At 46.6% G+C, this 23,574-nt stretch overlaps 1 long non-coding RNA gene across 1 annotated transcript in view; it reads left to right on the forward strand.

The window, feature by feature from the left end:
- Nucleotides 1–23,232, forward strand: part of LOC135537089 (uncharacterized) — a 40,895-nt gene extending 17,663 nt beyond the window's left edge. The window contains exons 2-4 of the long non-coding RNA XR_010455118.1: nucleotides 22,422–22,531; nucleotides 22,888–23,021; nucleotides 23,121–23,232. This is a non-coding gene — a long non-coding RNA (uncharacterized LOC135537089). The remainder of the gene's footprint in view (nucleotides 1–22,421; nucleotides 22,532–22,887; nucleotides 23,022–23,120) is intronic.
- Nucleotides 23,233–23,574: the final 342 nt, after the last annotated feature.

A 23,574-nucleotide genomic window follows, 5' to 3' on the forward strand; every position in this document is an offset into this window, starting at 1 on the left:
CTATTGGTGCATGGAAAGGAGAGGAACCTATTGGTTCTTGGAAAGGAAAGGAACCTATTGGTACATGGAAAGGAAATGAACCTATTGGTACATGGAAAGGAAAGGAAACGATTGGTACATGGAAAGGAACCTATTGGTACATGGAAAGGAAAGGAAACGATTGGTACATGGAAAGGAAAGGAACCTATTGGTACATGGAAAGGAAAGGAACCTATTGGTAAATGGAAATGAAAGGAAACGATTGGTGCATGGAACAGAAAGGAACCTATTGGTACATGGAAAGGAAAGGAAACGATTGGTACATGGAAAGGAAAGGAAACGATTGGTACATGGAAAGGAAAGGAACCTATTGGTACATGGAACAGAAAGGAACCTATTGGTACATGGAAAGGAAAGGAACCTATTGGTACATGGAAAGGAAAGGAAACGATTGGTACATGGAAAGGAACCTATTGGTAAATGGAAAGGAAAGGAAATGATTGGTACATGGAAAGTCCCCTTTAACCCGTTCCACGACCAGTCCAGTTTTTAAGTCAGTGGGGGAGTAGTGAACGAGGGCACACATCAAGGAGACAGGAGATATTATTGGGACAGAATGAGTGGCATCTTATTTCCTATAATGCACTCCTTTAGACTAGAGGAAGTAAGACAGGTACTGACTACTGTCTCAGTGACCTGGATCACACTGGTGGTTCAGCCCAACAATGTGAGATTTAAAGGGCCAATAGGATTCTTTAATTCTCTGGAATGTGTTCACCTTAATTGACCCACAGAGCTCTACTGTTGACCAGGACCCATAGAGCTCTACTGTTGACCAGGACCCATAGTGCTCTACTGTTGACCAGGACCCATTGATCTCTACTGTTGACCAGTACCTATTGATCTCTACTGTTGACCAGGACCCATAGTGGACTACTGTTGACCAGGACTACTGTTGACCAGGACCCATAGTGCTCTACTGTTGACCAGGACCCATAGTGCTCTACTGTTGACCAGGACTCATTGATCTCTACTGTTGACCAGGACCCATAGTGGACTACTGTTGACCAGAACCCATAGTGCTCTACTGTTAACCAGGACCCATAGTGCTCTACAGTTGACCAGGACCCATAGTGCTCTACAGTTGACCAGGACCCATAGTGGACTACTGTTGACCAGGATCCATAGTGCTCTACTGTTGACCAGGACCCATAGTGCTCTACTGTTGACCAGGACCCATAGTGCTCTACAGTTGACCAGGACCCATAGTGGACTACTGTTGACCAGGACCCATAGTGCACTACTGTTGACCAGGACCCATAGTGGACTACTGTTGACCAGGACCCATAGTGGACTACTGTTGACCAGGACCCATAGTGGACTACTGTTGACCAGGACCCATAGTGGACTACTGTTGACCAGTACCCATAGTGGACTACTGTTGACCAGTACCCATAGTGGACTACTGTTGACCAGGACCCATAGTGCACTACTGTTGACCAGGACCCATAGTGGACTACTGTTGACCAGGACCCATAGTGGACTACTGTTGACCAGGACCCATAGTGCTCTACTGTTGACCAGGACCCATAGTGGACTACTGTTGACCAGGACCCATAGTGCTCTACTGTTGACCAGGACCCATAGTGCACTACTGTTGACCAGGACCTATAGTGGACTACTGTTGACCAGGACCCATAGTGGACTACTGTTGACCAGGACCCATAGTGCTCTACTGTTGACCAGGACCCATTGAGCTCTACTGTTGACCAGGACCCATAGTGCTCTACTGTTGACCAGGACCCATAGTGGACTACTGTTGACCAGGACCCATTGATCTCTACTGTTGACCAGGACCCATAGTGGACTACTGTTGACCAGGACCCATAGTACACTACTGTTGACCAGGACCCATAGTGCTCTACTGTTGACCAGGACCCATAGTGGACTACTGTTGACCAGGACCCATAGTGCTCTACTGTTGACCAGGACCCATAGTGCTCTACTGTTGACCAGGACCCATAGTGGACTACTGTTGACCAGGACCCATAGTGGACTACTGTTGACCAGGACCCATAGTGCTCTACTGTTGACCAGGACCCATAGTGGACTACTGTTGACCAGGACCCATAGTGCTCTACTGTTGACCAGGACCCATAGTGGACTACTGTTGACCAGGACCCATAGTGCTCTACTGTTGACCAGGACCCATAGTGCTCTACTGTTGACCAGGACCCATAGTGCTCTACTGTTGACCAGGACCCATAGTGGACTACTGTTGACCAGGACCCATTGATCTCTACTGTTGACCAGGACCCATAGTACACTACTGTTGACCAGGACCCATTGTGCTCTACTGTTGACCAGGACCCATAGTGGACTACTGTTGACCAGGACCCATAGTGCTCTACTGTTGACCAGGACCCATAGTGGACTACTGTTGACCAGGACCCATAGTGCACTACTGTTGACCAGGACCCATAGTGGACTACTGTTGACCAGGACCCATAGTGCACTACTGTTGACCAGGACCCATAGTGGACTACTGTTGACCAGGACCCATAGTGCTCTACTGTTGACCAGGACCCATAGTGCTCTACTGTTGACCAGGACCCATAGTGCACTACTGACCCATAGTGGACTACTGTTGACCAGGACCCATAGTGCACTACTGTTGACCAGGACCCATAGTGGACTACTGTTAACCAGGACCCATTGAGCCATGCTGTTGACCAGGACCCATTGAGCTCTAAATACTAAAGTCTGCCTAGTTATTACCTCAACACCTGTCTCTATATTAGATGTATTGATGTGTAACAGGGACCAAAGCCTAGTCATTACCTCAACAGCTGTCTCTATATTACATTTAGATGTATTGATGTGTAACAGGGACCATAGCCTAGTCATTACCTCAACAGCTGTCTCTATATTAGATGTATTGGTATATATTGTATCTAGAGTAGTGCACTATATAGGGCCCTGGTCTAAAGTAGTGCACTATATTGGGAACTGGTCTAAAGTAGTGCACTATATGGGGCCCTGGTCTAAGGTAGTGCACTATATAGAGCCCTGGTCTAAAGTAGTGCACTATATAGGGCCCTGGTCTAAAGTAGTGCACTATATAGGCCCTGGTCTAAGGTAGTGCACTATATAGGGCCCTGGCCTAAAGTAGTGCACTATATAGGCCCTGGTCTAAAGTAGTGCACTATATAGGGCCCTGGTCTAAAGTAGTGCACTATATAGGGTCCTGGTCTAGAGTAGTGCACTATATAGGGCCCTGGTCTAAAGTAGTGCACTATATAGGCCCTGGTCTAAAGTAGTGCACTATATAGGGTCCTGGTCTAGAGTAGTGCACTATATTGGGCCCTGGTCTAAAGTAGTGCACTATATAGGGAACTGGTCTAAAGTAGTGCACTATATAGGGCCCTGTTCTAAAGTAGTGCACTATATAGGGAACTGGTCTAAGGTAGTACACTATATAGGGCACTGGTCTAAAGTAGTGCACTATACAGGGAATAGGGTGCCATTTTGGAGTCAGCAAACTCTGTGCTTTTTAAGGGTAGCTCTAATTATGAATGAATTAGTTTCAGGGTCAGCTGATGCTACCTGCTTTATTCGCCGTGACCCCCAGCGCGACCCCAGCCTGACCCCAGCGTGACCCCCAGCCCGACCGGGGCCACCATCACGCCTCCAAGTAGTCAAATCTCCATCTGCATCCCAAATGGAACCCTATTCCCTATATAGTGAACTACTAGTGACCAGAGCCCTATTCCCTATATAGTGAACTACATTTGACCAGAGCCCTATTCCCTATATAGTGCACTACGTTTGACCAGAGCCCTATTCCCTATATAGTGCACTACTTTAGACCAGAGCCCTATTCCCTATGTAGTGCACTACTTTAGACCAGAGCCCTATTCCCTATATAGTGCCCTACATTAGACCAGAGCCCTATCCCCTATGTAGTGCACTACTTTAGACCAGAGCCCTATTCCTATATAGTGCACTACGTTTGACCAGAGCCCTATCCCCTATATAGTGCACTACTTTAGACCAGAGCCCTATTCCCTATATAGTGCCCTACATTAGACCAGAGCCCTATCCCCTATGTAGTGCACTACTTTAGACCAGAGCCCTATTCCCTATATAGTGCACTACGTTTGACCAGAGCCCTATTCCCTATATAGTGCCCTACATTAGACCAGAGCCCTATCCCCTATGTAGTGCACTACTTTAGACCAGAGCCCTATTCCCTATATAGTGCCCTACATTAGACCAGAGCCCTATCCCCTATGTAGTGCACTACTTTAGACCAGAGCCCTATTCCCTATATAGTGCACTACGTTTGACCAGAGCCCTATCCCCTATATAGTGCACTACTTTAGACCAGAGCCCTATTCCCTATATAGTGCCCTACATTAGACCAGAGCCCTATCCCCTATGTAGTGCACTACTTTAGACCAGAGCCCTATTCCCTATATAGTGCACTACGTTTGACCAGAGCCCTATTCCCTATATAGTGCACTACTTTAGACCAGAGCCCTATTCCCTATATAGTGCCCTACGTTAGACCAGAGCCCTATCCCCTATGTAGTGCACTACATTAGACCAGAGCCCTACCCTATATAGTGCACTACATTAGACCAGAGCCCTACCCTATATAGTGCACTACATTAGACCAGAGCCCTACACTATATAGTGCACTACATTAGACCAGAGCCCTATTCCCTATATAGTGCACTACATTAGACCGGAGCCCTATTCCCTATATAGTGCACTACATTAGACCAGAGCCCTATTCCCTATATAGTGCACTACATTAGACCAGAGCCCTATTCCCTATATAGTGCACTACATTAGATCAGAGCCCTATTCCCTATATAGTGCACTACATTAGACCAGAGCCCTATTCCCTATATAGTGCACTACATTAGACCAGAGCCCTATTCCCTATATAGTGCACTACATTAGACCAGAGCCCTATTCCCTATATAGTGCACTACATTAGACCAGAGCCCTATTCCCTATATAGTGCACTACTTTAGACCAGAGCCCTATTCCCTATATAGTGCACTACATTAGACCAGGGCCCTATTCCCTATATAGTACACTACTAGTGACCAGAGCCCTATTCCCTATATAGTGCACTACTTTAGACCAGAGCCCTATTCCCTATATAGTGCACTACTTTAGACCAGAGCCCTATTCGCTATATAGTGAACTACTAGTGACCAGAGCCCTATTCGCTATATAGTGAACTACTAGTGACCAGAGCCCTATTCGCTATATAGTGAACTACTAGTTACCAGAGCCCTATTCGCTATATAGTGAACTACTAGTGACCAGAGCCCTATTCGCTATATAGTGAACTACTAGTGACCAGAGCCCTATTCCCTATATAGTGCACTACATTAGACCAGAGCCCTATTCCCTATATAGTGCACTACTTTAGACCAGAGCCCTATTCCCTATATAGTGCACTACTTTAGACCAGGGCCCTATTCCCTATATAGTACACTACTAGTGACCAGAGCCCTATTCCCTATATAGTGCACTACTTTAGACCAGAGCCCTATTCCCTATATAGTGGTACTACTATAGATCAGAGCCCTATTCGCTATATAGTGAACTACTAGTGACCAGAGCCCTATTCGCTATATAGTGAACTACTAGTGACCAGAGCCCTATTCGCTATATAGTGAACTACTAGTGACCAGAGCCCTATTCGCTATATAGTGAACTACTAGTGACCAGAGCCCTATTCGCTATATAGTGAACTACTATAGACCAGAGCCCTATTCCCTATATAGTGAACTACTACCTCTACCGAATTGAACTCCAACTACCCGGTCAACATTCCGCGTCGCTCCACAGGTAGTATCACATTTTTCATTTCACTTCATTACAGTACAACGGTTTGATTTGTTTGATCGTAGCTAGCCAGCTACATAGCCGTCTTTGTATCTAAGACAATTGTGTAGTCTAGAGCGATTTTCTAGGTTAGCTGGCCAGCTATTGTCGGTCTTTCAACGTAGCTAGCCAGCTAGCCCCCGAATAGCAGCACTGTAGTAACTATTACAGTACAACGGTTTGTTTTGTTTGATCGTAGCTAGCTAGCTACATAGCCGTCTTTGCATCTAAGACAATTGTGTAGCCTAGAGCGATTTTCTAGGTTAGCTGGCCAGCTATTGTCGTTCTCTTAACGTAGCTAGCCAGCTAGCCCCGAATAGCAGCACTGTAGTAACTATTACAGTACAACGGTTTGTTTTGTTTGATCGTAGCTAGCTAGCTACATAGCCGTCTTTGTATCTAAGTCAATTGTTTAGCCTAGAGCGATTTTCTAGGTTAGCTACATCGCAGCCACTACCAGCTAGCCTACTCCAGCAGTACTGTATCATTTCAATCATTTTAGTCTATAAGATTCTTGCTACGTAAGCTTAACTTTCTGAACATTCGAGACGTGTAGTCCACTTGTCATTCCAATCTCCTTTGCATTAGCGTAGCCTCTTCTGTACCCTGTCAACTATGTGTCTATCTATCCCTGTTCTCTCCTCTCTGCACAGACCATACAAACGCTCCACACCGCGTGGCCGCGTCACCTAATCTGGTGGTCCCAGCGCGCACGACCCACGTGGAGTTCCTGGTCTCCGGTAGCCTCTGGAACTGCCGATCTGCGGCCAACAAGGCAGAGTTCATCTCAGCCTATGCCTCCTCCAGTCCTCGACTTCCTGGCACTGACGGAAACATGGATCACCACAGATAACACTGCTACTCCTACTGCTCTCTCTTCGTCCGCCCACGTGTTCTCGCACACCCCGAGAGCTTCTGGTCACGGGGTGGTGGCACCGGGATCCTCATCTCTCCCAAGTGGTCATTCTCTCTCTCCCCTTACCCATCTATCTATCGCCTCCTTTGAATTCCATGCTGTCACAGTTACCAGCCCTTTCAAGCTTAACATCCTTATCATTTATCGCCCTCCAGGTTCCTCGGAGAGTTCATCAATGAGCTTGATGCCTTGATAAGCTCCTTTCCTGAGGACGGCTCACCTCTCACAGTCCTGGGCGACTTTAACCTCCCCCCACGTCTACCTTTGACTCATTCCTCTCTGCCTCCTTCTTTCCACTCCTCTCCTCTTTGACCTCACCCTCTCACCTTCCCCCCTACTCACAAGGCAGGCAATACGCTCGACCTCATCTTTACTAGATGCTGTTCTTCCACTAACCTCATTGCAACTCCTCCAAGTCTCCGACCACTACCTTGTATCCTTTTCCCTCTCGCTCTCATCCAACACTTCCCACACTGCCCCTACTCGGATGGTATCGCGCCGTCCCAACCTTCGCTCTTTCTCCCCGCTACTCTCTCCTCTTCCATCCTATCATCACTTCCCTCTGCTCATACCTTCTCCAACCTTTCTCCTGAGTCTGCCTCCTCAACCTCCTCTCTTCCCTTTCTGCATCCTTTGACTCTCTATGTCCCCTATCCTCCAGGCCGGCTCGGTCCTCCTCCCGCTCCGTGGCTCGATGACTCATTGCGAGCTCACAGAACAGAGCTCCGGGCAGCCGAGCGGAAATGGAGGAAAACTTCCCTCCCTGCGGACCTGGCATCCTTTCACTCCCTCCTCTCTACATTTTCCTCCTCTGTCTCTGCTGCTAAAGCCACTTTCTACCACTCTAAATTCCAAGCATCTGCCTCTAACCCTAGGAAGCTCTTTGCCACCTTCTCCTCCCTCCTGAATCCTCCTCCCCTCCCCCCCCCTCCTCCCTCTCTGCAGATGACTTCGTCAACCATTTTGAAAAGAAGGTCGACGACATCCGATCCTCGTTTGCTAAGTCAAAACGACACCGCTGGTTCTGCTCACACTACCCTACCCTGTGCTCTGACCTCTTTCTCTCCCCTCTCTCTCCAGATGAAATCTCGCTTCTTGTGACGGCGGCCGCCCAACAACCTGCCCGCTCGACCCTATCCCCTCCTCTCTTCTCCAGACCATTTCCGGGGACCTTCTCCTTACCTCACCTCTCTCATCAACTCATCCCTGACCGCTGGCTACGTCCCTTCCGTCTTCAAGAGAGCGAGAGTTGCACCCCTTCTGAAAAACCTACACTCGATCCCTCCGATGTCAACAACTACAGACCAGTATCCCTTCTTTCTTTTCTCTCCAAAACTCTTGAACGTGCCGTCCTTGGCCAGCTCTCCCACTATCTCTCTCAGAATGACCTTCTTGATCCAAATCAGTCAGGTTTCAAGACTAGTCATTCAACTGAGACTGCTCTTCTCTGTATCACGGAGGCGCTCCGCACTGCCAAAGCTAACTCTCTCTCCTCTGCTCTCATCCTTCTAGACCTATCGGCTGCCTTGATACTGTGAACCATCAGATCCTCCCTCTCCACCCTCTCCGAGTTGGGCATCTCCGGCGCGGCCCACGCTTGGATTGCGTCCTACCTGACAGGTCGCTCCTACCAGGTGGCGTGGCGAGAATCTGTCTCCTCGCCACGCGCTCTCACCACTGGTGTCCCCCAGGGCTCTGTTCTAGGCCCTCTCCTATTCTCGCTATACACCAAGTCACTTGGCTCTGTCATAACCTCACATGGTCTCTCCTATCATTGCTATGCAGACGACACACAATTAATCTTCTCCTTTCCTCCTTCTGATGACCAGGTGGCGAATCGCATCTCTGCATGTCTGGCAGACATATCAGTGTGGATGACGGATCACCACCTCAAGCTGAACCTCGGCAAGACGGAGCTGCTCTTCCTCCCGGGGAAGGACTGCCCGTTCCATGATCTCGCCATCACGGTTGACAACTCCATTGTGTCCTCCTCCCAGAGCGCTAAGAACCTTGGCGTGATCCTGGACAACACCCTGTCGTTCTCAACCAACATCATGGCGGTGGCCCGTTCCTGTAGGTTCATGCTCTACAACATCCGCAGAGTACGACCCTGCCTCACACAGGAAGCGGCGCAGGTCCTAATCCAGGCACTTGTCATCTCCCGTCTGGATTACTGCAACTCGCTGTTGGCTGGGCTCCCTGCCTGTGCCATTAAACCCCTACAACTCATCCAGAACGCCGCAGCCCGTCTGGTGTTCAACCTTCCGGTTCTCTCACGTCACTCCCGCTCCTCCGCTCTCTCCACTGGCTTCCAGTTGAAGCTCGCATCCGCTACAAGACCATGGTGCTTGCCTACGGAGCTGTGAGGGGAACGGCACCGCAGTACCTCCAGGCTCTGATCAGGCCCTACACCCAAGCAAGGGCACTGCGTTCATCCACCTCTGGCCTGCTCGCCTCCCTACCATTGAGGAAGTACAGTTCCCGCTCAGCCCAGTCAAAACTGTTCGCTGCTCTGGCCCCCCAATGGTGGAACAAACTCCCTCACGACGCCAGGACAGCGGAGTCAATCACCACCTTCCGGAGACACCTGAAACCCCACCTCTTCAAGGAATACCTAGGATAAGATAAGTAATCCTTCTCACCACCCCCCCTTAATGATTTAGATGCACTATTGTAAAGTGGCTGTTCCACTGGATGTCAGAAGGTGAATTCACCAATTTGTAAGTCGCTCTGGATAAGAGCGTCTGCTAAATGACTTAAATGTAAATGTAAATGTACTAGTGACCAGAGCCCTATTACCTATATAGTGAACTACTATAGACCAGAGCCCTATTCCCTATATAGTGAACTACTAGTGACCAGAGCCCTATTCGCTATATAGTGAACTACTATAGACCAGAGCCCTATTCCCTATATAGTGAACTACTAGTGACCAGAGCCCTATTACCTATATAGTGAACTACTATAGACCAGAGCCCTATTCCCTATATAGTGAACTACTAGTGACCAGAGTCCTATTCCCTATATAGTGCCCTACGTTTGACCAGAGCCCTATTCCCTATATAGTGAACTACTAGTGACCAGAGTCCTATTCCCTATATAGTGCCCTACGTTTGACCAGAGCCCTATTCCCTATATAGTGAACTACTAGTGACCAGAGTCCTATTCCCTATATAGTGCCCTACGTTTGACCAGAGCCCTATTCCCTATATAGTGCCCTACGTTTGACCAGAGCCCTATTCCCTATATAGTGCACTACGTTTGACCAGAGCCCTATTCCCTATATAGTGCACTACTTTAGACCAGAGCCCTATTCCCTATATAGTGCCCTACATTAGACCAGAGCCTTATCCCCTATGTAGTGCACTACATTAGACCAGAGCCCTACCCTATATAGTAAACTACATTAGACCAGAGCCCTACCCTATATAGTGCACTACATTAGACCAGAGCCCTACCCTATATAGTGCACTACATTAGACCAGAGCCCTATTCCCTATATAGTGCACTACATTAGACCAGAGCCCTATTCCCTATATAGTGCACTACATTAGACCAGAGCCCTATTCCCTATATAGTGCACTACATTAGACCAGAGCCCTATTCCCTATATAGTGCACTACATTAGACCAGAGCCATATTCCCTATATAGTGCACTACATTAGACCAGAGCCCTATTCCCTATATAGTGCACTACATTAGACCAGAGCCCTATTCCCTATATAGTGCACTACATTAGACCAGAGCCCTATTCCCTATATAGTGCACTACATTAGACCAGAGCCCTATTCCCTATATAGTGCACTACTTTAGACCAGAGCCCTATTCCCTATATAGTGCACTACTTTAGACCAGGGCCCTATTCCCTATATAGTACACTACTAGTGACCAGAGCCCTATTCCCTATATAGTGCACTACTTTAGACCAGAGCCCTATTCCCTATATAGTGCACTACTTTAGACCAGAGCCCTATTCCCTATATAGTGAACTACTTTAGACCAGAGCCCTATTCCCTATATAGTGCACTACTATAGACCAGAGCCCTATTCCCTATATAGTGCACTACTTTAGACCAGAGCCCTATTCCCTATATAGTGTACTACTAGTGACCAGAGCCCTATTCCCTATATAGTGCACTACTATAGACCAGAGCCCTATTCCCTATATAGTGCACTACATTAGACCAGAGCCCTATTCCCTATATAGTGCACTACATTAGACCAGAGCCATATTCCCTATATAGTGCACTACATTAGACCAGAGCCCTATTCCCTATATAGTGCACTACATTAGACCAGAGCCATATTCCCTATATAGTGCACTACATTAGACCAGAGCCCTATTCCCTATATAGTGAACTACTAGTGACCAGAGCTCTATTCCCTATATAGTGCACTACATTAGACCAGAGCCCTATTCCCTATATAGTGCACTACATTAGACCAGAGCCCTATTCCCTATATAGTGCACTACATTAGACCAGAGCCCTATTCCCTATATAGTGCACTACATTAGACCAGAGCCCTATTCCCTATATAGTGAACTACTAGTGACCAGAGCCCTATTCCCTATATAGTGCACTACTTTAGACCAGAGCCCTATTCCCTATATAGTGCACTACATTAGACCAGAGCCCTATTCCCTATATAGTGCACTACATTAGACCAGAGCCCTATTCCCTATATAGTGCCCTACGTTTGACCAGAGCCCTATTCCCTATATAGTGCACTACTAGTGACCAGAGCCCTATTCCCTATATAGTGAACTACTTTTGACCAGAGCCCTATGGCACCCTATTCCCTATGTAGTGCACTACTTTAGACCAGGGCCCTATTCCCTATATAGTGCACTACATTAGACCAGAGCCCTATTCCCTATGTAGTGCACTACTTTAGACCAGAGCCCTATTCCCTATATAGTGCACTACATTAGACCAGAGCCCTATTCCCTATATAGTGCACTACTTTAGACCAGAGCCCTATTCCCTATATAGTGCACTACATTAGACCAGAGCCCTATTCCCTATATAGTGCACTACTTTAGACCAGAGCCCTATTCCCTATATAGTGCACTACTTTAGACCAGAGCCCTATTCCTATATAGTGCACTACTTTAGACCAGAGCCCTATTCCCTATATAGTACTACTACATTAGACCAGAGCCCTATTCCCTATATAGTGCACTACTTAGACCAGAGCCCTATTCCCTATATAGTGCACTACATTAGACCAGAGCCCTATTCCCTATATAGTGCACTACTTAGACCAGAGCCCTATTCCCTATGTAGTGCACTACATTAGACCAGAGCCCTATTCCCTATATAGTGCACTACTTAGACCAGAGCCTTATTCCCTATATAGTGCACTACTTTAGACCAGAGCCCTATTCCCTATATAGTGCCCTACTTTGACCAGAGCCCTATTCCCTATATAGTGAACTACTATTAGACCAGAGCCCTATTCCCTATATAGTGGTACTACTATTGACCAGAGCCCTATTCCCTATATAGTGGTACTACTATTAGACCAGAGCCCTATTCCCTATATAGTGAACTACTATGACCAGAGCCCTATTCCCTATATAGTGAACTACTAGTGACCAGAGCCCTATTCCCTATATAGTGGTACTACTTAGACCAGAGCCCTATTCCCTATATAGTACACTACTTAGACCAGAGCCCTATTCCCTATATAGTGCACTACTATTAGACCAGAGCCCTATTCCCTATATAGTGCACTACTTTAGACCAGAGCCCTATTCCTATATAGTGCACTACTTTAGACCAGAGCCCTATTCCCTATATAGTGCACTACATTAGACCAGAGCCCTATTCCTATATAGTGCACTACTATAGACCAGAGCCCTATTCCCTATATAGTGGACTACTATTGACCAGAGCCCTATTCCTATATAGTGCACTACTTTAGACCAGAGCCCTATTCCTATATAGTGGTACTACTTAGACCAGAGCCCTATTCCCTATATAGTGCACTACTATTAGACCAGGCCCTATTCCCTATATAGTGCACTACTATAGACCAGAGCCCTATTCCCTATATAGTGCACTACATTAGACCAGAGCCCTATTCCCTATATAGTGCACTACTATTGACCAGAGCCCTATTCCCTATATAGTGCACTACTTTAGACCAGAGCCCTATTCCTATATAGTGCACTACTATAGACCAGAGCCCTATTCCCTATATAGTGCACTACTTTAGACCAGAGCCCTATTCCCTATATAGTGCACTACTTTAGACCAGAGCCCTATTCCCTATATAGTGCACTACTATAGACCAGAGCCCTATTCCCTATATAGTGCACTACTTTAGACCAGAGCCCTATTCCTATATAGTGCACTACTTTAGACCAGAGCCCTATTCCTATATAGTGCACTACTTTAGACCAGAGCCCTATTCCCTATATAGTGGTACTACTTTAGACCAGAGCCCTATTCCCTATATAGTGCACTACTAGACCAGAGCCCTATTCCTATATAGTGCACTACAGACCAGAGCCCTATTCCCTATATAGTGCACTACTTTAGACCAGAGCCCTATTCCCTATATAGTGCACTACTATTTAGACCAGAGCCCTATTCCCTATATAGTGCACTACTTTAGACCAGAGCCCTATTCCCTATATAGTGCACTACTTTAGACCAGAGCCCTATTCCCTATATACTTTGCCAGAGCCCTACTTTAGACCAGAGCCCTATTCCCTATATAGTGCACTACTTTAGACCAGAGCCCTATTCCTATATAGTGCACTACTTTAGACCAGAGCCCTATTCCCTATATAGTGCACTACTTTAGACCAGAGCCCTATTCCCTATATAGTGCACTACTTTAGACCAGAGCCCTATTCCTATATAGTGCACTACTTAGACCAGAGCCCTATTCCCTATATAGTGCACTACTTTAGACCAGAGCCCTATTCCCTATATAGTGCACTACTTAGACCAGAGCCCTATTCCCTATATAGTGCACTACTTAGACCAGAGCCCTATTCCCTATATAGTGCACTACTTTAGACCAGAGCCCTATTCCCTATATAGTGCACTACTTAGACCAGAGCCCTATTCCCTATATAGTGCACTACTTTAGACCAGAGCCCTATTCCCTATATAGTGCACTACTTTAGACCAGAGCCCTATTCCTATATAGTGCACTACTATTAGACCAGAGCCCTATTCCTATATAGTGCACTACTTTAGACCAGAGCCCTATTCCCTATATAGTGCACTACTTTAGACCAGAGCCCTATTCCTATATAGTGCACTACTTTAGACCAGAGCCCTATTCCCTATATAGTGCACTACTTTAGACCAGAGCCCTATTCCCTATATAGTGCACTACTTTAGACCAGAGCCCTATTCCCTATATAGTGCACTACTTTAGACCAGAGCCCTATTCCCTATATAGTGCACTACTTTAGACCAGAGCCCTATTCCCTATATAGTGCACTACTTTAGACCAGAGCCCTATTCCTATATAGTGCACTACTTAGACCAGAGCCCTATTCCCTATATAGTGCACTACTTTAGACCAGAGCCCTATTCCCTATATAGTGCACTACTTAGACCAGAGCCCTATTCCTATATAGTGCACTACATTAGACCAGAGCCCTATTCCCTATATAGTGGTACTACTATTAGACCAGAGCCCTATTCCCTATATAGTGCACTACTTAGACCAGAGCCCTATTCCCTATATAGTGCACTACTTTAGACCAGAGCCCTATTCCCTATATAGTGCACTACTTTAGACCAGAGCCCTATTCCCTATATAGTGAACTACTATAGACCAGAGCCCTATTCCCTATATAGTGCACTACTTAGACCAGAGCCCTATTCCCTATATAGTGCACTACTTTAGACCAGAGCCCTATTCCCTATATAGTGCACTACTTTAGACCAGAGCCCTATTCCCTATATAGTGCACTACTTAGACCAGAGCCCTATTCCCTATATAGTGCACTACTTAGACCAGAGCCCTATTCCCTATATAGTGCACTACTTTTAGACCAGAGCCCTATTCCTATATAGTGCACTACTTTAGACCAGAGCCCTATTCCTATATAGTGCACTACTTTAGACCAGAGCCCTATTCCCTATATAGTACACTACTATAGACCAGAGCCCTATTCCCTATATAGTGCACTACTTTAGACCAGAGCCCTATTCCCTATATAGTGCACTACTTAGACCAGAGCCCTATTCCCTATATAGTGGTACTACTATGACCAGAGCCCTATTCCCTATATAGTGCACTACTATAGACCAGAGCCCTATTCCCTATATAGTGAACTACTATGACCAGAGCCCTATTCCTATATAGTGCACTACTTAGACCAGAGCCCTATTCCTATATAGTGCACTACTATAGACCAGAGCCCTATTCCCTATATAGTGCACTACTTAGACCAGAGCCCTATTCCCTATATAGTGCACTACTTAGACCAGAGCCCTATTCCCTATATAGTGTACTACTATAGACCAGAGCCCTATTCCTATATAGTGCACTACTTTAGACCAGAGCCCTATTCCCTATATAGTGCACTACATTAGACCAGAGCCCTATTCCCTATATAGTGCACTACTTAGACCAGAGCCCTATTCCCTATATAGTGCACTACTTAGACCAGAGCCCTATTCCCTATATAGTGCACTACTATAGACCAGAGCCCTATTCCCTATATAGTGCACTACTTTAGACCAGAGCCCTATTCCCTATATAGTGCACTACTTTAGACCAGGGCCCTATTCCCTATATAGTGCACTACATTAGACCAGAGCCCTATTCCCTATAGTGCACTACTTTAGACCAGAGCCCTATTCCCTATATAGTGCACTACATTAGACCAGAGCCCTATTCCCTATATAGTGCACTACTTTAGACCAGAGCCCTATTCCCTATATAGTGCACTACATTAGACCAGAGCCCTATTCCCTATATAGTGCACTACTTTAGACCAGAGCCCTATTCCATATATAGTGCACTACTTTAGACCAGAGCCCTATTCCCTATATAGTGCACTACATTAGACCAGAGCCCTATACCCTATATAGTGCACTACTTTAGACCAGAGCCCTATTCCATATATAGTGCACTACTTTAGACCAGAGCCCTATTCCCTATATAGTGCACTACATTAGACCAGAGCCCTATTCCCTATATAGTGCACTACATTAGACCAGAGCCCTATTCCCTATGTAGTGCACTACATTAGACCAGAGCCCTATTCCCTATGTAGTGCACTACATTAGACCAGAGCCTTATTCCCTATATAGTGCACTACTTTAGACCAGAGCCCTATCCCCTATATAGTGCCCTACGTTTGACCAGAGCCCTATTCCCTATATAGTGAACTACTAGTTACCAGAGCCCTATTCCCTATATAGTGAACTACTAGTGACCAGAGCCCTATTCCCTATATAGTGAACTACTAGTGACCAGAGCCCTATTCCCTATATAGTGAACTACTAGTGACCAGAGCCCTATTCCCTATATAGTGAACTACTAGTGACCAGAGCCCTATTCCCTATATAGTGCACTACATTAGACCAGAGCCCTATTCCCTATATAGTACACTACTACTAGACCAGAGCCCTATTCCCTATATAGTGCACTACTTTAGACCAGAGCCCTATTCCCTATATAGTGCACTACATTAGACCAGAGCCCTATTCCCTATATAGTGCACTACATTAGACCAGAGCCCTATTCCCTATATAGTGAACTACTAGTGACCAGAGCCCTATTCCCTATATAGTGCACTACATTAGACCAGAGCCCTATTCCCTATATAGTGAACTACTAGTGACCAGAGCCCTATTCCCTATATAGTGCACTACATTAGACCAGAGCCCTATTCCCTATATAGTGCACTACATTAGACCAGAGCCCTATTCCCTATATAGTGCACTACATTAGACCAGAGCCCTATTCCCTATATAGTGAACTACTAGTGACCAGAGCCCTATTCCCTATATAGTGCACTACATTAGACCAGAGCCCTATTCCCTATATAGTGCACTACATTAGACCAGAGCCCTATTCCCTATATAGTGCACTACATTAGACCAGAGCCCTATTCCCTATATAGTGCCCTACGTTTGACCAGAGCCCTATTCCCTATATAGTGCACTACTAGTGACCAGAGCCCTATTCCCTATATAGTTAACTACTTTTGACCAGAGCCCTATGGCACCCTATTCCCTATGTACATTACATTTACATTTAAGTCATTTAGCAGACGCTCTTATCCAGAGCGACTTACAAATAGTGCACTACTTTAGACCAGGGCCCTATTCCCTATATAGTGCACTACATTAGACCAGAGACCTATTCCCTATGTAGTGCACTACTTTAGACCAGAGCCCTATTCCCTATATAGTGCACTACATTAGACCAGAGCCCTATTCCCTATATAGTGCACTACTTTAGACCAGAGCCCTATTCCCTACATAGTGCACTACATTAGACCAGAGCCCTATTCCCTATATAGTGCACTACTTTAGACCAGAGCCCTATTCCCTATATAGTGCACTACTTTAGACCAGAGCCCTATTCCCTATATAGTGCACTACATTAGACCAGAGCCCTATTCCTTATATAGTGCACTACTTTAGACCAGAGCCCTATTCCCTATATAGTGCACTACATTAGACCAGGGCCCTATTCCCTATATAGTGCACTACATTAGACCAGAGCCCTATTCCCTATGTAGTGCACTACATTAGACCAGAGCCCTATTCCCTATGTAGTGCACCACATTAGACCAGAGCCCTATTCCCTATATAGTGCACTACATTAGACCAGAGCCCTATTTCCTATATAGTGCCCTACGTTTGACCAGAGCCCTATTCCCTATATAGTGCACTACATTAGACCAGAGCCCTATTCTCTATATAGTGAACTACATTTGACCAGAGCCCTTTCCCTATGTAGTGCACTACATTAGACCAGAGCCCTATTCCCTATGTAGTGCACTACATTAGGCCAGAGCCCTCTGAAACCTTGCGATCCCAATCCCTTTGTGCCCTGGGAATAATGTAGTGCACTATGAATGGAATAGGGTTTTCATTTGGGACGAGGCCCTTTAAAACAATACCAAGGACAGAGAGATCACAGGACATTTTCAATAAGCTCCTGCAATGGTCATTTATTTTGTATTTGACTGTTATTTTACCAGGTTAGTTGACTGAGAACACCTTCTCATTCGCAGTAAACGACCTGGGGAATAGTTACAGGGGAGAGGAGGGGAATGAACCAGCCAATAGGAAGCTGAGGATGATTAGGTGACCGTGATGATCTGAGGGCCGGATTGGGAATTTAGCCAGGACACCGGGGTTAACACCCCCTTACTCTTATGATGAGTACCAAGGGATCTTTAATGACCTCAGGGAGTCAGGACACCTGTTAAACGTCCCATCCGTAAGATGACACCCTGCACAGGGCAATGTCCCCAAACACTGCCCTGGGACATTGGGATTTTTTTTTTTAGACCAGAGGAAAGAATGCCTCCTACTGGCCCTCCAAGGTGGATGGTTGAGGGAGGGAGGGAGGGAGGGGGATGGTTGAGGGAGGGAGGGAGGTGGATGGTTGAGGGAGGGAGGTGGATGGTTGAGGGAGGGAGGGAGGTGGATGGTTGAGGGAGGGAGGGAGGTGGATAGTTGAGGGAGGGAGGGAGGGAGGGAGGGAGGGAGGGAGGGAGGGAGGGAGGGAGGGAGGATGGTTGAGGGAGGTGGATGGTTGAGGGAGGGAGGGGACAGATGGGTAAGTTCGTGTGTGTTTTGGAAGGAAGTGACTTTCAGGAAGGGACCACGCACAAGCACACACCCCTCTATACACACATACAAAGACACACAAACACAGAGGTAGAGAGGTAAAGAGAGAGGGATCATTGACAGAGCTCTGCAGGAGGAGGAGCTAACACACTGAGGAGGTGTTAACCAGACAGAATGAGACTGGTCCTGGTCTAACAGGAGGTGTTAACCAGACAGAATGAGACTGGTCCTAGTCTAACACACTGAGGAGGTATTAACCAGACAGAATGAGACTGGTCCTGGTCTAACACACTGAGGAGGTGTTAACCAGACAGAATGAGACTGGTCCTGGTCTAACACACTGAGGAGGTGTTAACCAGACAGAATGAGACTGGTCCTGGTCTAACACACTGAGGAGGTGTCAACCAGACAGAATGAGACTGGTCCTGGTCTAACACACTGAGGAGGTGTTAACCAGACAGAATGAGACTGGTCCTGGTCTAACACACTGAGGAGGTGTTAACCAGACAGAATGAGACTGGTCCTGGTCTAACAGGAGGTGTTAACCAGACAGAATGAGACTGGTCCTGGTCTAACAGGAGGTGTTAACCAGACAGAATGAGACTGGTCCTGGTCTAACAGGAGGTGTTAACCAGACAGAATGAGACTGGTCCTGGTCTAACAGGAGGTGTTAACCAGACAGAATGAGACTGGTCCTGGTCTAACAGGAGGTGTTAACCAGACAGAATGAGACTGGTCCTGGTCTAACAGGAGGTGTTAACCAGACAGAATGAGACTGGTCCTGGTCTAACAGGAGGTGTTAACCAGACAGAATGAGACTGGTCCTGGTCTAACACACTGAGGAGGTGTTAACCAGACAGAATGAGAGTGGTCCTGGTCTAACAGGAGGTGTTAACCAGACAGAATGAGACTGGTCCTGGTCTAACACACTGAGGAGGTGTTAACCAGACAGAATGAGACTGGTCCTGGTCTAACAGGAGGTGTTAACCAGACAGAATGAGACTGGTCCTGGTCTAACACACTGAGGAGGTGTCAACCAGACAGAATGAGACTGGTCCTGGTCTAACAGGAGGTGTTAACCAGACAGAATGAGACTGGTCCTGGTCTAACAGGAGGTGTTAACCAGACAGAATGAGACTGGTCCTGGTCTAACACACTGAGGAGGTGTTAAACAGACAGAATGAGACTGGTCCTGGTCTAACCCACTGAGGAGGTGTTAACCAGACAGAATGAGACTGGTCCTGGTCTAACAGGAGGTGTTAACCAGACAGAATGAGACTGGTCCTGGTCTAACACACTGAGGAGGTGTTAACCAGACAGAATGAGACTGGTCCTGGTCTAACACACTGAGGAGGTGTCAACCAGACAGAATGAGACTGGTCCTGGTCTAACAGGAGGTGTTAACCAGACAGAATGAGACTGGTCCTGGTCTAACACACTGAGGAGGTGTTAACCAGACAGAATGAGACTGGTCCTGGTCTAACAGGAGGTGTTAACCAGACAGAATGAGACTGGTCCTGGTCTAACACACTGAGGAGGTGTCAACCAGACAGAACGATATCTCAGTATCTCTCTCTCTCCCTCTGTGTCTCCCTTTCTCTCGGACTCTCTCCCTGTCTCTGAAACACACTGTGTTTTTGTACCGAATGAATCAATTTGTGTCCACCGACGGAAAATAATTGCAAAGCAAACAAATGATCTCTGCCACATTGAGCAGGTCTCCCCTCCAGCCAGCCAGCCAGGCAAACAGGCAGACAGACAGGCAGACATACAGGCAGGCAAACAGGCAGACAGACAGACCTGGAAAAAAAAACTGTAGTATTTACTGTAGTTTTGGGGGATTTACAGTAGTATTTATTTACTGTATTGTTTTGGAGACTTTACTGTAGTTTTTTGGGGGACTCAGGGAGGACAGAACACGATTGATCCACCCATGTCCCTGTCTAAGACCTGACTCAGGGAGGACAGAACACGATTGATCCACCCATGTCCCTGTCTAAGACCTGACTCAGGGAGGACAGAACACGATTGATCCACCCATGTCCCCGTCTAAGACCTGACTCAGGGAGGACAGAACAGGATTGATCCACCCATGTCCCCGTCTAAGACCTGACTCAGGGAGGACAGAACACGATTGATCCACCCATGTCTCTTTAAGACCTGACTCAGGGAGGACAGAACAGGATTGATCCACCCATGTCTCTTTAAGACCTGACTCAGGGAGGACAGAACACGATTGATCCACCCATGTCTCTTTAAGACCTGACTCAGGGAGGACAGAACAGGATTGATCCACCCATGTCCCCGTCTAAGACCTGACTCAGGGAGGGCAGAACAGAATTGATCCACCCATGTCCCCGTCTAAGACCTGACTCAGGGAGGACAGAACAGAATTGATCCACCCATGTCCCCGTCTAAGACCTGACTCAGGGAGGACAGAACACGATTGATCCACCCATGTCCCTGTCTAAGACCTGACTCAGGGAGGACAGAACAGAATTGATCCACCCATGTCCCCGTCTAAGACCTGACTCAGGAGGACAGAACAGAATTGATCCACCCATGTCCCTGTCTAAGACCTGACTCAGGGAGGACAGAACAGAATTGATCCACCCATGTCCCCGTCTAAGACCTGACTCAGGGAGGACAGAACAGAATTGATCCACCCATGTCCCTGTCTAAGACCTGACTCAGGGAGGACAGAACAGGAGTGATCCACCCATGTCCCTGTCTAAGACCTGACTCAGGGAGGGCAGAACAGGAGTGATCCACCCATGTCCCTGTCTAAGACCTGACTCAGGGAGGACAGAACAGAATTGATCCACCCATGTCCCTGTCTAAGACCTGACTCAGGGAGGACAGAACAGAATTGATCCACCCATGTCCCTGTCTAAGACCTGACTCAGGGAGGACAGAACACGATTGATCCACCCATGTCCCTGTCTAAGACCTGACTCAGGGAGGACAGAACAGAATTGGGGACATGAAATATAGTTCGTCAAGTCCTTGGTTTAATTAGAGCTACACGACTTCAGGGGACAAACGATATCCAAATCTCTCTGAGAAATGCACCCAAAAGGTTCTTCCAAGAACCCCATGGAAAGTGTCATTTATCAAGGAATGAAAGTGTCATTCATCGAGGTGGGGGTTCTTCAAGGAACCTCTTTAGTTGTTGGGGGTTCTTCGGGGAACCTCTTTAGTTGGTGGGGGTTCTTCAGGGAACCTCTTTAGTTGGTGGGGGTTCTTCAGGGAACAACTTTAGTTGGTGGGGGTTCTTCAGGGAACCTCTTTAGTTGGTGGGGGTTCTTCAAGGAACCTCTTTAGTTGGTGGGGGTTCTTCAAGGAACCTTTTTAGTTGGTGGGGGTTCTTCAAGGAACCTTTTTAGTTGGTGGGGTTCTTCAAGGAACCTTTTTAGTTGGTGGGGGTTCTTCAAGGAACCTCTTTAATTGGTGGGGGTTCTTCAAGGAACCTTTTTAGTTGGTGGGGGTTCTTCAAGGAACCTTTTTAGTTGGTGGGGGTTCTTCAATGAACCTCTTTAGTTGGTGGGGGTTCTTCAAGGAACCTTTTTAGTTGGTGGGGGTTCTTCAAGGAACCTTTTTAGTTGGTGGGGGTTCTTCAAGGAACCTTTTTAGTTGGTGGGGGTTCTTCAAGGAACCTAGCTGCCAAACTGAAAAATGTGGATTTGAATTTGAAACAGCAGCAGGTTTCTCCGTCGTGTCTAAATTGACATCGTTTAATGATGCCAACCGTCTTTTCATATTTGTGCAAATGTCTGTGTTGTGTAATTAACACGTTCTCCCTTTTAAAAATGATTCTAACACAGAACATGGAGCCAGTTCAAATGGATAAGAATCACCGAAGATGCGTCGAAGGTTATCTGTATTTGGGCCCAGATGACGGAACGGATCACTGTCTGTGTGTGTCTGTCTGCAGGTATACTGACACCACTATGTACTGTACTATGTACAATATCACATACTATGAACAAATGGGGGTTGTTTTGTCTTTAACTCTACCTACATGTACATATCACCTCAATTACCTCCACTAACCGGTGCCCCCCTGTATACAGCCTCACTATTGTTATTTTACTGCTGCTCTTTAATTATTTGTTACTTTTATTTGACATTTTTTTACTTATCTATGTCTTTTACTTAACACTTATTTTTTTTATTAAAGCATTTAATAAATATTAATAAAAATAATAACATTGTTGGTTAATAAGGGCTTGTAAGCGTTTCACTGTTGTGTTCGGCGCATGTGACAAATAAACTTTGATTTGATTTCAGATCACATGGACAGTGTCCTCTATAGTTGATTGTAATGAACGGTTTCTCTAGAACCTTCCAGGACTCAGTCACAGCTGCCATCTTCCTCCTCCCTGTTTAATGACGATCCCGGAGGTCTCTTCAGTACGGACCAGGTATACCTACCCAGGGTGTAACAGTTTTCACACAAGGAATGAAAACTTTCATGTGTATATTTGTTAATTATCTGTATATCATTTCTGTGTACCTCACAGACTTCACCTCTGATCAATAGAAACAGGACACCTTCCATCCTTGTGTGAATTCATTCTGTCTGTGGATACAGAGAACATCAACGTGCCAGAGGATAAACCCATTGGACTTGGGGTGCCAGAGGATAAACCCATTGGACTTGGGGTGCCAGAGAATAAACCCACTGGACGTGGGGTGCCAGAGGATAAACCCATTGGACGTGGGGTGCCAGAGGATAAACCCATTGGACTTGGGGTGCCAGAGGATAAACCCACTGGACGTGGGGTACCAGAGGATAAACCCATTGGACTTGGGGTGCCAGAGGATAAACCCATTGGACTTGGGGTGCCAGAGGATAAACCCATTGGACTTGGGGTGCCAGAGGATAAACCCATTGGACGTGGGGTGCCAGAGGATAAACCCATTGGACGTGGGGTACCAGAGGATAAACCCATTGGACTTGGGGTGCCAGAGGAT

Source organism: Oncorhynchus masou, unplaced genomic scaffold (assembly GCF_036934945.1).
Source record: "Oncorhynchus masou masou isolate Uvic2021 unplaced genomic scaffold, UVic_Omas_1.1 unplaced_scaffold_709, whole genome shotgun sequence".
Taxonomy (NCBI): domain Eukaryota; kingdom Metazoa; phylum Chordata; class Actinopteri; order Salmoniformes; family Salmonidae; genus Oncorhynchus; species Oncorhynchus masou.